Raw genomic sequence first — 12,550 nt, 5'->3', positions numbered from 1 at the left:
CAGCCCGGGGTCGCCGCCCGCCGGCCGCGGTGCCCCCGCGGGGCGGGGCCGGGCCGGGGCCGGCAGTGCCGGGGGGAGGCCGCTTCCCACCGGCCCCTGCCCAGCCGGCTCGGGCCGAGCCAGTGCTTTTTAAAGCCGAAGAGTGGCTTTCCGGCGCTCCACGCGGGAAGGCAACAGCATCGCTGCTGTCTCGTCTGTTTGCCTTCTGTTCTTCGCTTTGCCATGACCTCCCCGAGCTGAACTTTGCGAAATTATCAGCAGCAACTCCCAATACTGGTAAGTAAGCAGTAACTCACAATACTCTCAAAGTCTTTGTTCAAATAAAGGTCCCATTGCAGTGACATGCTCCGGCTAATGTGTGTGTGTGAGTAAAAGCTGAATTAAAATGGCCCTGGCTTGTTTTCTCTAAATTGGTTTTTAAATGATTGATGTTGAATCTGACTTTACCGAAGGCAATGATGAACTTTGCAGTAGTGATAAAAATATAGTTCATCAACACACAATGGGGTACTTTATTTCTCTCCTTTGCAAATAGGCTTGGATTAGTTGCCACATGAATTTCTAAGACTAGTGTGTAAACTGTGGGTGTTTGAGGCTGTGTGAAATCAACTACCGAGGCATTAAGTGTTCTCTGGAAGAGGGAAGTTAGTTCCTTATTGTCCTCTCCAGATAGGGCGATTCTACTTCCTCTGTCAAAAGCCAACATAAAATAAAACTCAAATCTCAAAATCTAATAAAATAAGCTATGCAATGTCAGAATAACATTAACCATAAATTATTAATAAACTGTTAAGAATTGCTTACCAAGCATCTGTCTTTAACACTGCGAGAAAGTGCATTCGGACACATCATAGTTAGGACTTGGCAGTTCTGGAAGACCCAAGAAATGCTGTGCTCTGACCAAAGCCTTCTCTGGTAAGCAACACGTTATGCGCATAATCTGATTTTTTTTTGCGAGAAATGATGCAAACTTCGGGAGGGTTTTACTCAGAATTGAAGCCTCAGTTTTAGAGTGGCATAATCAGGCTGTCAGCCCTGAAGTGGTCAGGCAGTTGGGCTGATTGTTTCAGGTCATTTCCAACGGAAATATTCTGTATCTCTTCCTAACAGTGTCATCTCTACAGTGGTGAAACATGAAGAGAGGTAACTGTGTTCTCTGTTCATGACACTGACTGTGACCCCCAGCGGTCCCTACTGCAGGTTCTGCAAAAAGCACAGGAAGCTCTGTAGAAGACAATTCAGTAAGAACTAGCTGATAAAGGAAGTTTTCCCCCATAATTCTTTCAGTAAGCATGCAGGTTTTGTCTTGCCAGGCTGAGATGATTGTTCTTTATTTGTTCCTTGTTTTCATCATCCTGTAAATATGAATGCAAGGTATTTACTTCTGAACTTTGTGAGCTTTTATTATACCCAAGAGATTATTGAATTTGGTTTATTTTTCCCTTAATGTTTGTTTCCATGCGTTTTCAACTTGCTGTTCTTCAATTTCATTAACTAAGCACATACCACATTGGAGAAAAACCCAACAAGTTATCCTAAGCACTTTATGCAGCAAAACTGCAATCTCTGCTTGCTCTGGGTATTGAAGATACCTGTCTTCAATAAGCCTAGGAGTCACTTTTAGAGTTGAACAATTGAATAGTTAATTTAAAAGTTTAATTAACTTTTTAAAACTTTTTTTTTTTAAATAACTTCTTAAAGACACTCTTTTCTTCAGTAACCCGATGTGAGAAGAATTTTTTCTTCAGTTCACATGTGACATTATCTCATTAAGAATAAATAAATAAATAATGTGAGTGCAGACTCAGTGGCTTGGGAAAGGTGTCCTTGCTGCTGATTTTGTAACACCTCAGACTACATAAGGAATGTCCAAGAACAAGTAACTGTGAAGCCTCCTTTCAACAAGCCTTGGCAGCCTAATCAGAATGAATAAATGGGACAAGCAGAGTTGAGAGGGCAGCAGCAAAGCCAGTAAAAGCACATACTCCCAGTGGTTCAGAAGACAGTAGGGAGTTTCTCTCCCAGTATGAATGTGAGCATGAACTCACTCCTTGCAAATGTTCTGGCCCAAGAGTATTTCCACAAGGGTGTAAGTAAGATGATAATGGTGCCTTAGCCAAGGAGGGATGAAATCGTATTCCCTGGACAGGACGGTGGGAGGGGAGCACAGAAGAGAAAGTGAAATGAGGAAGGACAGAGGGAGGTGAAAAGCAGCATGTTTTGCAAGGGTCTTGTAGGGTCTTGTATCCTCTTCAGTCTGTGGAGTGAGCTGGATTTCACATCTTTCCTAAGCAATTTTCCTAAGCAATTTTCCCAAGCAGACTACCTTAAACTGACTGACTTTTTCCACAGGAACCTTCAACAGGACCCTAAGGAAATGCAAATTTTTGATTTCCCCTGAGATTGCAGGGAAGCCTCATGGATCTGTATGCTTCTTGAACTGTTTTGCTAGTGGTTATTTTTGCCCTCTGTAAGGAAAATTATGGTTTTAAAAGCACGGTGTCTCATAAACTGATAGCCAACTTTTGGAGCCTTCTGAGCTACATGAATTTCCAAGATGGCAATTCTAAACTAATCCTCCTCTTATCAGGTGTGTCCGCTCTTCTGCCAGCATTTACACTAAAACTTTGGGCAGGGTGCTTAGAAAGTGGGTGTAAAAGTTGAGAAGATAGAAATACTTCAGGCATATAATTGCCAGCCTCTGCTATGATAAACACATGCAGGGGACTTCTATAAGAATGGACCTGTATTATGCATAATTTATCAGTCTGTGTGCGTAATGCTAGGAGTATCATAAGAGAAAAGCAGGCAGGTCCCACTGCTACCTGCAAGTTCTGCAGATGGTATTTTTGAGGCAGCAAGGTATAACAAACCACCGCCCCAGCCATTCCCAAGATCTGATGGCCTAAAAGTTTGATTTATCCTTTTCTTGTTTACTATCTATCAAATGTAGATAGTTCTGGGACCCAAAACATGGCTGAGGACACAAAAAATCCTTCACAGCAGAAATTGCTGGTAAAATGTGGTGTGCAGCAGGTGGAACTGTACCTGTCCAAAACAACAGTGACTGGGAAACATAGGTAAGAAAATATCTTTAATGCATCTTTTCAGTGCTTCTAGGAAATTCTGGAAATGTTTCTTGCTCAGCGAGTAAAAAGTTTGTTAGAAATATTTTATGACTATGTGGTTTGCCTGTGTCCTGGTCATTCTTCACTGGCCTCTGTTTCTTGCCCAGGTGTGCGTGCTGTGTAGCCAGCACTCTGGCAGAAACAGAAACAATGCCTCTGCCTTTAATGGAAGTGAGCTCAGTTATACTAGCAATTAATTTGTTCATATAATAGGAAAAAAGGCTGCTTCAAATGCTACACAGTTTGGGAGTCACAAAGACTCATTTTAAGGTAATGTCCAGCTTACAATGATACCACAGTATTCACAGTGCCACTAATCACTCCCAGTCTTGTCGACACCTGTAATTACTGGCTGTCACTTCTCAGCAGAACTTATGAATGAGAGAATTTGGACTAAAAAAAGCAGAAGCTGTTATAATAATTAAAGAAATTATGTCTTTCCTGGCTTTCGTTGGAATAGCAGTGACTCCCGTCTTCTCATTGCTTCCCAATTTCACAGGGTAAATGCTGTCATAACATTTAGAGAAGGTTCGAGATGAACACTGAAAACAAAATGATAAATGGGCTGAGATACATACCCTGTCTAGGCAGGACCCTCGCACAAATGAGGTGTAAATGTATGAGTAAGATAACAAGAACAGCAGTTCTGCAGCCCAGCCCATTAGAGTTTGGTTGAAACTGACCAATAAATTCACAATTTTTTGGGAGGGCAAAGGCTGACTGATGTAGGAATGGACAAGCAAACCAGGAGATTGCATAGGTCTCCTTGCATCTGTAAACCAGGCTCAAGATAAATTATCATCCCACTTACAAGGGTGCAAATGACTCTGCAACATCAATGATGCAGAGTGCTGTGTTGTAAATAACAGTATACTGACATTGCTAACTGCGGTATAAAGTCTAGCAGGCGAACTCAGACCTTTGTTAGCTAACCCGATACCGCAGTGTTTCATCAAGTTTACTTTTTAATATCTTCAGCATTTTCTCCATTCTTTGAAAGGATATCACATGCTTTTCTCTCTGCCTTGTTGGACACAGAAGTTGTTTGAAAGTTCATAAACCTTTTTAGTTCTTCCTGTGCGGTTTGTATACAGAGAGCAGGGCTCTGCTGACATACAGCAACAACGCTGCCCTGAGACAGATCGTGTGGCAAGTATAGAGAAGGACTTTGCTTCCTCTGAGCAACTGAAGCTGAGGGCTTGGTTCATTTGTCTACAACTTTGGTCTGTTCCATTAAGTCACTGTCTTCTTCTAACGATGACTTAGTTTGTACCTGACCTATGTCTAGGTAGTTCACTGAAGCAATCACTAATGTAGATGTAAAAGTGACTGCTGAGTTTAAAGATACATGGATCTGCATTTTCACCATTTTGTTTTAGACACTTGCAGCATTTCAAATCTATAAGATTTCAGTCCTGAACTCTTCTTCTAATTATCCTGAAAAATTGTAGAGAAATTAGTTGTGCAGCAGTCCTCAGAAGTAGAAATGTGTATGTGTGTGTATATGTGTGTGTGTGTGCATTTATTCATTGCTACCAAATTTTGTGTGAGGAGATGCCCTGAACTAATTTGTTGGAAAATCAGTAATGTCTTAATTGCTACCTGCCTCTGAGTCCCTAATGGACACTTCTGAACTTGTTAATACACCCATGTTTAAGCACTCAGGACTTTTTAGTCCAAATGGAAACACCATTAGATCTTAGGCATCCTTACATTTAAGAATTATAGGATAGAAAGTGGTATGAAATTGCTTTCTCAAGCCCAGATACCTATATTCATCATAAACTGACTTTGAGCTCTGTGGATGTTCTGAATATGGCCACCTTAATCTTATTTTTGCTGTAAGTAAGGATATCCTGATCAGTATTACCCTTCCCTAGGAAGGAGGAGAGGTGTACAGAGAGACTGCCATTACCTGCTGCTGTACTGCAGAGGGACCACTGCCTTTACCTGCTGCTGTACTGCAGAGGGACCACTGCCTTTACCTGCTGCTGTACGTGCTGTCACTTAGGTAGGAGACATACCATGTCCCATCACTGTTATCGCTGCATCTAGCTGTGGATGCATGCACATCACTCCATGCTGATGGCATGTTTTGGGGTTAACCTCCCCTTGCGGCACGTAGGTTTGAAACTACAAAGTCATCTGGGCTTCTTCATACACGGTCCTCCTCTGAGTGCTGCAGGTGAGAGCAGGCCCACCTGACCCCAGGGCAACAGGCGCAAACTGCCGAACCTGGAGTAAGGAAATTATCCTGTAAAATGGCACCCATGAGTCATTATTTGCAGTTTTCCCACTACAGGCTGCTGGGGCTTTCCATCTCTTTCATCTGTATCACGTGTAAGCAGCCTGTTTTTCCATGGAAGTTATTCATTTTGTTCCATGTGTTGTGGAGGGGTTTAGGTGGGGAAATGAGAGTGCTAGATCAGCCCATGCTGACAAGCGCGATGCCTGTCGCCTCTCAATAATGCATTCTGCTCTCTCGACCGGAATGTACTATTTTTTTTCTATGCATTCTCACCCATGAGGAGAGTGTGGGAGGACCAAATGTCACCACTATGCCTCGTAGTTGTTGGTGACCTTTTTATTACCCTACGTGCACTCCTGGCTACATGTGGTGTGGCTGCTTCTCATCTCGAGACGTGTGGGAAGTGTATAAGGAAAGAAAGAAAAAACAATACAGATAAAATCTAACAAATATGATAGCATTTCTGTTTTTTGTGTAAATAATGTGAAGAAGCACACATATGAAGGGCTTAAAACTGGAAAGCATCCCAGGCCAATGCACCAGTTTTGAACTGTAGAGCCAGAAAGGCCCAGCACAGCGGCACACGAAAAGCCACATCTCAACCGAGAAGTCTTCATTTAAGATAAAGCTTTTCTGTACGTGCACAGGCTCATGCCAGTAATTTCTTCTCCCCTCGCCCTTTTGCCTCCTGTTTCTCAAATACAATACTTGTGCACTGTTGAAGGGCAAGGTGGAGTATGTCTTAAGGTGACCAGCACAAAGCTATTTCATTCCTGTGTGAGTCACTGGATGGTCTGGTCCATCCGTCTATCACCTGTAATTGTCCATAAGCTTAGACAGGTATGGGGCAGTGCCCAGTAGACCTGGTTGGGTTGCTCAGGGGGATCCCCCCTCCACACTCCCAGCTGCTCTTGCCATCTTCCGCAGCTCTTTGACTCAGCCTCACTTCTACGGTTTGTCTTTGTCCAGGCAAAATCGACCTCCCAGGACAGATCAGTTCAATGCTTTGGTGCTGGGCACCAGCACTGACTGGGAGAGTAGAGACCAGTGTCCTGGTGTAGTAGAGGAGTGGTGCTTCATTGTGTCTTATTGGGCAGGAATTGACATAGTTTTCTCAAAGTCGGTGACCTATTTCTAGATGTTAAATCAGGAGGATGGGGAATTTTAGGAATTTTATGCATTTTATGATCAGAACAGGCAATTAGTCAGAAACTACTGCTTAGGAAATGCTGAAAAATGGCCTTATGAAGGAAAACAGATACAGAACTGTAGATGGACTCAGTTTGGTGCAACGGAAACATTTGTGACTGAATGACTGTGGCTTGCCAGGGTTGTTATCCACCCCTGTCGGGGTCTTTATCTTCTCATGCGGGATCAGGAACGACGCAACACCAATATGATGATCAGATCGTTCGTTCTTTCTGTGATTCCGGTTACATTTATATAGTACTCTTAAGTTCCATACATGTGTTTATCTGTCCTCTAATAGGCTGCATGCTATCTACACGTGCTGTCCATGCGCTTCTATAAGCATTTGCATTGGTTAATTGTATTTATGTATATAAAGCCCAAAACTTGCCAAAACTTAATTATCTCATATCTTGCTTTGTTCAAACTGGTATGCTTTTGCTGACCAAGCTATTTCTTCTTTTGCTGACCACAAGTGTTCATTCTCTTGCTATCTGTACAGCTGCTCCTTTTGCTAGCTTTGCCTTTGGCCTTGGATCCACCTGTCTGCATTAACTCCTCTCTAATGCAGCCCAGACTCCTACAGTGGCTTTTCTGGGGACCTAGTAGGTGTGACACCAGCAGACACTGAACATCAAAGGAGCCCAAGATAGCAAGCTGATTCAAGGACAATCTCCTTAAAGCACAAGAGTGGTCTATCCTGATGGGCAGGCAGTCGAAGCTGTGGCAGGAGGCCCGCTTGGCCCAATCAGGAATTCCTGACCCAGCTTAAATGTTGGAAGAAAGTGTAGGGGGAAGACAGAAGAAGGAATGGACTGTCTAGGAGGAATGTAAAAGCATTGCTGAGACTGTTAAGATATGTGATAAAGCTCATCTGCACACCTAGAAAGGAGCTCAGAGACACAATGGCAGGATGGGGAAAGCAAATAATACCTTGCTTGGCTCCTCCCAGGCCCATCACAGGGGCCATCTGCCCATCAAAGGCCCATCTGCGTATGCCCAGAGGAGCACAAGGGCACAAAGGCAGGCAAGAACCAGAATAAGGACTCCTGAGGAGAAACCACCTTGTCTGGTTTACTCCAGGGCTGTCCCAGCAGAGCCTTTGCCCCACCATCCAGATCTGACACCTATCAACATGAGTACTGGGGGAAGTTCTCTGGATCACCTTTTGGACTAACTGGTTTGCTGCATAGGGGTGGGATATACTGTGGGGTGCAAGGGAAAAGAAGTTCATGATCACACAGGACTTATTATAGGATGTTTAGGAGCAGAAGCATGGGTGTGACAAGAGAGGGGTTCATGTAATTTGGGAAGAACAAGAGTGGTAAAATAGGGTAAGGGAATAAAAAAGGTCAGCTGTACGTAAATAGTCGGCTGGTCAGTTCACTTGACTGGCCACACCCTGTGCCTGACCAGGGGAGTCTGTTCTGTCTTCTTCTTCGACTCCTTTCCAGCTCTTCCCTGGGTGATGACTCTCCATTCTGTGTGTGTACAGCAATGGGCGTGAGTGCAGCAGTGGGTCAGACCGTGGGTTGGAGGGCCCGTGTGTCCCTGGTGCCAGGGCCTGGAGTGAGTGTGCATGTAGTGAGTGACTGTGTGAGCGCTAGTGAGGATCGAGCGGGATGAGCTGGTGAGCAGATGGCATCACTTGGGAGCAAGGGTGTGAGTAGTGATACAGAGAAACGACCACTTTCCTGCCAAATTATTTACTTATAGCAACATATGATGATTTCTGAACGTTGCCTAAGAATCCGGCTTGCCCAGACTGTTTTCTGGATTCAGTGTAGTTTACCCAGGTAGTTTGGGGATTGGCTATGATAAGAAAGTAGCCGGTAGCCCTGGGGTATGAATTAAAAAGACAGCTCACTGACAGCAGACTCAAAGCCCTCAGTGGCCACTTAGGCAAACTTAAACTTGAACAAAAGGACTCTGAGATGTTATCTAGGGAAGATGATCTCCTAATTTAGGAAGAAGACACCTGGACTTTGCTTCACAGTGCATGCCCTGGAAAGAGCAGACACCATAAAGAAGACCACATACTTCTGCCCTTGACCAACAAAGACCCTCACCTTATTCCTACTACACATGCTCATATGATTAAATGAGTTTCGAGAAAGAATTATAATAATCACACCCATCTCCCAAACTAATTGTAATAACCCAGCCTTTCCTAATGAATATGTATGCTTTGGTTTAATAAATATTTGGCTACTTGCCAGAGATGGTGTGCAAGCTTTGTGGAATCCCCTTGCACCCCGGCTGGAATAAACATACCTGCTTTAGAACTCTCTCCCAGTTGTAGAGCTTGTTTCCGCACATCAGTGGGTCTCTAAGGGCCAGCTCTGGCTGTGAGAGCACCTGGGTGTCTCTAAGAGCACAGGGTTGGGGTTAGCTATGGGGTCACAGAAGTCCTGCCTGGCTCTCTGCCTGTGACAGACATGCAGGGAAGAAATCAAGAAAGCCAAACCAGAACTGAAGTTAAAACTCGTGATGTGTGGAAGGGCACCAAGAGTAGCTTCCACAGGCACATCCACAGCAGGATGAACACCAAGAAAAAGATGGAGCTGCTACTCAATACAGTACGTGACCTAGTCTCAAAGGACACTGGAAAAGCAGAAGTGACTCAAAGCCTTGACTTAGTCTTCACTGGCTGTTACCGTAAATTTGGCTTCAAAAGAACCCTCTAAGATGTAGTTTGAAGTTTTTAGAAGGCAGGCATTCTTTATTGCAGTGCTGGATCACTCCACCTATGTGCATGCCGAAAGACAAAAGTACACTTACTATATACAACAACAGAAATGAATATTAATGTAATTTCTGAGAAGTACACACCTATTTCCAGAGAATCTAATGCATATGTTAATGCATTGCGCAAGTGTACTAAAATTTGGGGAAGGGTCTCTGAGGGGCTTCTATGGGGATTTTCAGTGGTCTGTGGTGGTCCCTAGTGGTTGTTGAAGAGGTGTCTCTTAGTGTCCTTTCCATGAACTCTTAAGTTTTTTTTCATATATGGCCTTGTCTTGACTCATTGCTCTGTCTGTAAAGTTTCTCAGCTTTCTTATCTTTGACTACCACAGGTGTCTGCTGGTTTCTCTGCCCTTCCCAGGATGTATCCATCACAGTTGCAAAAATTATGTCCTTGGGCACATTCTTGTCTGAGACCCCTTACAGCAGTTAGTACCAATTGCTTGCAGGCATTATGGCAAGGTCTGTTCTCAGGCTTCCTACAGTCTTTTTGCCCACAGTGCCCAGGTCGGATTTTGGGGAGAAAATTGCTATCCATAGTAGAGACAAACTGAGTTATGGACCATTGTTGAATACACACTTGTTGAATACAAGTCCATGTGTCCAGATGAGATGCATCTGAGGGTAGTAAGGACAAGTTGTCTTACATCACTGCAAAGCTATTCTTGTCTTTGAGAGGTCCCTTCCAACGTATATGATTTTCTGAAGCTATTATTTTGTGATAACAGTTTGCAGAATGCAGACAGATCTCCATGCTTTCTAACGAATAACTAGTGGAACTAAAGAACTTTATCAGACAGGTCTCCAAAGATACTGGGATTTTGGGAATTAAAGACAGATGGAAATCTAGATAATCTTTCCTTGAAGACAGTAGCTGAAATCAATTGCGTATAAGAGCAGATCTCCAGGTAGCTTAGGTTGACTGTGAATGCAATATGCTGTGGAATATTATTTGTGCTGCCTAAGTTAGAATTTTAAATGTGCTTGGTAAAACATGTTAGCCATCAGGTTTTAAAATAAATGTACCCAGTATGATTGACTGCTAAAATTCTATGGACAGCTAAAGATGTTATAAAAATAAAGTTGTCTTTCCAGTTATGCCTTAGCATTATGAAATAAAAAAGGGGACAGTACTGTATATATGTATGTATATATATATGGCAGGCCCTTCCAGAAGGAAAACATTTAGTAATTGTCATTCTTGGAAAACTCACAGTATCATTGAACAATGTAGACTGGAAGGGAGCTCTGCAGGTTATCTGGTTACTGCTTGCTCAAATCATGGCTAACTTCAAGGTTATATTAGGTTACTCCAGTGGAGTTTTGAAAACCTCAATGGATGGAGAATCCAGAACCTCTTTGGGCAGCCACTCTCACAGTGATATTTTTTTTTTTTTTTTAAAAGGTTTAATCAGAATTTCACTTGCTGACTTTTTGATGATTGCCCTTAGTCTTTCATTGCGCATCCCTGAAAAAGAATATGGCTCCATTTTTTTCTACAATGTCCTCTAGTTAGGAGAAGAAACTACCCTTTCTGGATCTTCTTTTGAAATATTTGTTGCTATAGTGTACAGAAGTGTCTCATGGACAGTCATGTTGTTCAGGCTTTTACAACATGGTTTCTGACACCCATTCACCAGTAATTTCAGAAAGATTTTCAGAAATGCTTCCTCTTAGATTAATATTTTTGAAAAAAAAAAAAAAAAAAAAGAGATTCAGGGAATCTGTGGTGAAGAGTTACAGCATGGCTGTGTTCAGGATCAATTTCTGTTTTTTTTCTTCAAATGACTTCCATTAGGGATTTGGTAAAACAGAAACAGTTGTGGACTTGTCAGCTCCCATGAATCCTTGAGTCCTAGAATACAATCTCTGTCTCATCCTATTCTGTCCTTCCAAATGTCCTTACTCTCAAATCAGAGATCACAACTGGAGAAATAAAGGAAGCAAAGTGTCTTTTCCTCTCATCAAACATTGTGCTTTATTATGTAGGATAAATCTTTTATCAGTAAGTGCTGAACTTTCCTCATCAGGAAATTAGTTTTCCAAACCTTTCTGATTGTCTGGACAGGTAAGGTTTGTTTGTCTTTGTATGATAATTATTCCTGTTTGACTATTTTCCTGTGAAGTTCTTTCAGTAATGATTATTGGTTGTTCTGAAAAGCTTTTTTAGTTGTTTATATGTTAATTTTTCTAAAAAACCTTTCAGATCAGGAAACTCCTACCAAACACTGCATAGAAAACTAGCTCCAATCTTTTACATGTTATTGTTTCACAGCAGACTATGGAGATAGCGTAAGGGATGAGAGCTTTTCAGGACACACAACAGAGCTTAAGATCCCTAAATTAGTGGCCTGCTTTTTCCATTAGTGTTGTGCTCTGCTGAAATGGCACTGGAATGACTAGATTTTAAGCTGCTTGTTCCGAGGACATGATTTATGGACAGTCAAGAGTATTTCAGTAGGATCAAGTGGTGAGATACACTGACAAGAATGTAGACATACCCTGAGCTTTCTCAGAAGTCATGACATCTGTCCTTTAGCTCAGATGTTTCAAACTTTTCTGCAGTTTTGTCTGCCTTACAAATGGATAACATTATGGTGTTTGGGAACAGCTATTCCTTAATCATTCTCCGCACAGACATGCACAGTCTAGTTCCTTCCCCCTTGTCTGTCTGAATGGCACTTGCTTCTCTGCTTGTTGCTGTGCGAGCTCGCTTGTAGCCAGCTGGAGCCATGACAGTGCTGACTATGCTGTTCAGTGTGAGACAGGATAACAGACACTAATGACTGATTTTTTCTTTGTTTATCACAAACAAAGATCCCAAAGGGTCCAAAACGTTCTCCCTCTTTGGACCAAGCTTCTTTCTCCCATTTCTGTGCTTGTTTTCCTTGCTGGCGCTCTTGAGTGTCAGGCCATCTGCTCCTTCCCCTTCGCTTGGAGAGCCTGGAGCTTGTACAGGTGCTTTCTAAGCTTTGCTGGTGCCTGAAAAATGTCCTGCTGCCACCAGTGCTGCTTTTTGCATTTTGCAGTTCCCAATTTCTTTCTCAGCCAAAGTGGCCGGTTTGTAATAAAATGAACTCATAGCTGGGCTTTGTACATTAGTTTTATCACTGAGCATGGCAATGTGACAAGAGATCCCTGACATACAAACACACTGCTGGTGAGGAAGGAGGTGGAATGGAGACACAAGCTGTGGAGTAGCTGCAGAACAGTTCCAGGAAGGAGATTGCTTCATTCTTCT

The sequence above is a fragment of the Athene noctua genome, chromosome 4 (genome assembly GCF_965140245.1).
Source record: "Athene noctua chromosome 4, bAthNoc1.hap1.1, whole genome shotgun sequence".
Lineage (NCBI taxonomy): Eukaryota > Metazoa > Chordata > Aves > Strigiformes > Strigidae > Athene > Athene noctua.
Note: the sequence above shows the minus strand (reverse complement) of the source record.